The following is a 4766-nucleotide window of genomic DNA, read 5'->3' on the forward strand; positions in this document are numbered from 1 at the left end:
AGAGAGACCATCTTCATCCTACGCCTCCCATGGATTGATAAACCTTAGGTCATCCACTTGAGGGAAATTTGCTATTGTCCTACAAATTTCTGCACTTGGATGCCCAACAACGTCTATAAGAAGAAGGTTGTGTAGTAGACATCATGGAGTAGGGCCTCGGCGGGATCCAAGCAGTCAGCGACCGACCTTCGCCGTCGCCTAGAGGCAGATCTGGGCGCTGCCTCTGGTCCGGCTTCCCTGATGGCTCATTCAACACCCATCCGGTCTCCATCCTCCACTGCTCTCAAGAGTGTTCGGGTCCTGAACAGTGGTGAGCGGGTGGCTGATCGGGCGGCACGTCGGGCGGCAGCAAGGGATCTCCCTCCCACAGGTACCCCATCCCCCATCCCCTTGTGCTCCTGTTGTTTCCCCTGTCCAATTGGTTCTTCCTTCGTGTTTGGATGACCACTTGATTCATGTGTTTTCGGATGTGGGTATCTCCTTTGACTCTGGTGTTGGTTCTCCTTCCGCTATTCTCGCTCTGGTTAGGGTCAATGAAGTGGCCCATGCCACTATTGCTAAAGCCAAAGATGTAGCGGCCTTGCATAGGTCACCTTCGGTAGTGGCTGAAGGGACCGCGGGAGATTCTGGTAGGGGCCAGGCTCCTCCGATTTCGGTCAAATGGGGTACTGCTAAGCGTTCCAAATCCTACATCACCCCGTCCAGGTCTAGTCTTCGTATCAAAAATTTACCTGCCAGATGAGAGCCCTATTCTGGAATATTAGGGGTTTCAGCGCTAGGGGGCATAGAAACCAACTGAGAGATGTGGTTAGGGGAGACAGCATTGACATTGTAGGACTAGTAGAAACGTTTAAAGGTTCCTTCTCTCCTAACAAGCTCTCCGCGGTTCTGGGCGTTGATAGATTTGACTGAAACTTTCTCCCCTCTTATGGCCATTCTGGTGGGATCCTTATTGGTACTAAATGAGACGTTTTTTATTTTGTGGCCTTTGATCATGGTGTTTTTGGGCTAGCACTATTGTGTTCCATCATCAATTGAATGTTCTCTGGGAGGTCATGGTAGTGTACGGACCCGCTGACCAGTCTCTTTCTCCTCTGTTTCTCGACGAGATTACTACTAAGATTGAGTCTTACACCATTCCCATCTTGGTGGGTGGTGAGTTTAACCTTTTACGTTCGTCGTCGGACAAAAGTAGCAACAATTTCTCATGGCCCCTTGCTGCGCTTTCAATGGCTTCATTAGTGACTGCGCTCTGCGTGAGATCCTAAGGGTGGGTTCTCGTTTCACCTGGACGAACCATGAGACCTCTCCCATCCACTCGGTCCTTGATCGTGTCTTCGTATGTTTGAATAGGGATGCTCTGTTCCCCCGTGCGTTCCTGAAAGCTAAATCCATTGTCGGTTCGGACCACGCCCCCTCATCCTTGATGCTGAGCTCCAATCTCAAATAGCCCCTCCCCGTTTCCAGTTTGATGCTTCTTGGCTTATGGTAGATGGTTTAGTGACTTGATTGCTACTAGAATCTCAGTCCTCCTCTCCACGGATAGACGTTCCTTTGGGCCAATAAATGATTGGCACCACTGCTCTTACTCCCTCCGCAAATTTCTTTGTGGTTGGGCCCTCAACCGAGCAACAGAGGCGTGTAGGGACAAGACTCACCTGATTAGGAAAATTTACTCCCTTGACGCTGCAGCCGATGGGACAGGCCTCTTGGATCAAGAGTGGTAGTTAAGATATTCCCTTGAAGAGGCCTTGATGCAGTTGCGTCGACAGGCTGAGGTTTACTGGTGACAAAGGGGCACTATCAATTGGGTGTTGAAGGGCGATTCCCCCACTGCCTATTTCTTCGCCATCGCCAATGGCAGACGTAGGCACTGTGCGATCGATAGCCTGTTGATCAATGGTGTTAGGGTCTCAGACTAGAATCTCATTATGTCACATGTGGTGGAGTTCTTTTCCTTCCTTCTCTCGGCCAAACCCGAATCTGGGTTTGCGATCGCCCCTTCTTTCTGGGATGACCAGGAGAAGATTTCCGCTGAGGAGAACGAAGCCTTACTTACCCCCCCCCCTTCTGATGAGAAGATCTTTGAGATCATTCGCAAGGCCAATCCTAACTCGGCCTCGGGCCCTGATGGCTTTTCTATTCCCTTCTTTAGGAAGTTCTGGCCCTAGCTGCGCAATCTTGTTTGCACTATCATCCAAGGTCTCTGTTTGGGAACGGTTGATATCTCTTGGTTAAATTACGCTGCCATCACCCTCATCCCTAAAGTTAAGGGCGCGGACATTATCTCTCAATTCAGACCTATCGCCCTCATGAATAACTTTGCAAAATTCCCAGCCAAGGGATTTGCCACGCGCCTCTTCCCCGTCGCTCATCGAGTTCTCTCCCCTTACCAATCATATTTTGTCAAAGGGAGATTCATTCTGGACGAGATCCTTTGCCTTCATGAAATTATTCATGATATCCGTAAGAGAGGTACCAAGGAGGTGATCCTTAAGCTTGATTTTGAGAAAGCCTATGACTCGGTTAGTTGGAAGTTTCTGTGTCAGGTCCTGCTGGCAAAAGGTTTTGATGGGGCCTACGTGCACTGAATCATGCAGCTGGTTTCGAGTGGTCACATGGAGGGTTCCGTTAATTGCAGGGTTAGTAACTTCTTCTGCAATGGCAGGGGCCTAAGGCAAGGAGACCCGGACTCCCCTCTTCTGTTTAATTTCGTAGTGGATGCCTTATCCAACATTCTTTCGAGGGCGGCTGCGGCCGGGCATATTTCCCCTATTAGCTCTCACCTTGTCCTGGCGGGGATCACTCACCTCCAATAATCTGATGACACTATTATTATGGTCGAGCTGAACGACGAGTGTATAACTCACCTTAAGTTTCCACTGCTTTGTTTTGAAGCATTATCGGGGCTTAAGATCAATTTTGCTAAGAGTGAAGTTATTGTTACTGGGGTATCGAACCCCGAGGCCCTGCGTGCCTCTCATCTGCTTAATTGTTCTCTGGGCTCCTTTCCTCTCAAATATCTTGGTCTCCCTATATCTCATGAGAAACTCCTTGCTAGAGACTTCGCTCCTGTAGTAGCCAAAGTGGGCAATTGTGTCATGCCTTGGAGGGGCAAATAGCACAGGCTGGCAAGGTTGCCCTTATCAATGCCCGACTCTCGTCCCTCCCCATGTTCTTGATAGGTTTTTACCTTCTCTCCATGGGTACGCACGCGGGTGCGTTTTACTGGAATGTTACGGATACAAACGCAAATATAGGCTGGTGAAATGGAAACATATTTGTAGGCCCAAGAACCTTTGGGGTTGGGCATCATTGACACCGTGATTATGAACAAATGCCTTATCATCAAATGGTGGTGGAAGATCATGACTACCTCAAAGAATCCGCTCTGGCTCGATATTCTTAAAGCCAAGTATTTCCCTAACTCCAGTCCTATGTTTGCTTCCTCTTTGGGCGCTTCTCAATTTTGGAAAGACCTTGTTAAAGTTCGTTCGTTGTTTAAATCTCTTGTTAAATTTGTGGTTCGTAATGGTAAATCTACTCGCTTTTGTCTTGCTTGGTGGTGCGGTACGGCCCCTCTTGCGGTCTCCTTACCGGTCCTTTTTTCTACTGCTCGGACCCGGAGATCTCTATCTCTAAGCTCTCCGGTAATAACTGGGACCTGGCCCTTCGTCGCTCTCTCTCTCCTAAAGAGTTCGATGATTGGCAGCATCTTGTTGCCTACATCCCCGTGCTCTCGGAGGGGGAGGACTCGGTGGTCTGGCCCCATTCCGCCTCCGAACGTTTTTCTGTTAAGTGGCTTTAGGCTAAGCTTATTTCTGGTACTCCCACATCCAAATTCAAGGTGATTTGGTGGGCCCATATCCCTCCCAAGGTTAAGATCTTTTTGTGGCAAGCCTTCAGAGGGCGGCTACCGGCGGCTGATCAAATCTGTAAACGTAACGGGCCTGGGTTCGACAGATGCACGCTGTGCAGTGATATGGAGGATACGGGCCATATTTTTTTCAGTTGTGTCTTGGCTAAGTTCGTCTGGTGTTGCATGCGGTTCTGGCTCCATGTATCCTCGAGCCTGTTTGGTTGTTTCCTTCTCAGACCTTAGGAACCTTGCTTCTGGCCTAGTTGGGGCCTCTAGGCGGCTGTTCTGGGTGGGATTCCCGGCTATTTGCTGGGCGATGTGGACAACTAGGAACAAGTTCACTATCGAGCACATCTTCCCTGCTAAACCGACTGATTGCTTATTTAAATCATGCATATTCTTGCAGCAGTGGAGATTATTATTGACTAAGGAGGCTGATCGCGAGGCATTTGACCTAATGACTACCAAGATTCGGTCCACTGCTACTTCTCTTCTACAACATCAGTCAGGCGGCTAGAGGAACTTGGTGGTCCCTTTTGTCATGTTCTTTCTTATCTGCCGGCCTGCGTGCCATCTGCTGGCCTAGGTGCCATGTACTCCTTGCTTTCCTAGAGTGTATGTGTGGTTGATACTCCTGTCATGGTTATCTGTGTTTGTTGAACATTGTCTGGTGGTTTATTTATAAAGTCGGGCTCATGCCTTTCCTCTAAAAAAATATACGATAGAGGGCAGGGCACGTGGTGCTGCAAACCGGCACCCACCGTTGTCAGAGACAACACGCGGTCTTGTCGACGCGAGCAACAAAGCCATGAACGACGGCATGTTTATTTCATACGGCAAGTTGTGGCGGGGACGGTGCTACAGGGGGGAGCGGCAAGTCATGAATGGTTGTTTGCGGCTGAATCGG

Source organism: Triticum dicoccoides, chromosome 3B, assembly GCF_002162155.2.
Source record: "Triticum dicoccoides isolate Atlit2015 ecotype Zavitan chromosome 3B, WEW_v2.0, whole genome shotgun sequence".
In the NCBI taxonomy this organism is placed as follows: domain Eukaryota; kingdom Viridiplantae; phylum Streptophyta; class Magnoliopsida; order Poales; family Poaceae; genus Triticum; species Triticum dicoccoides.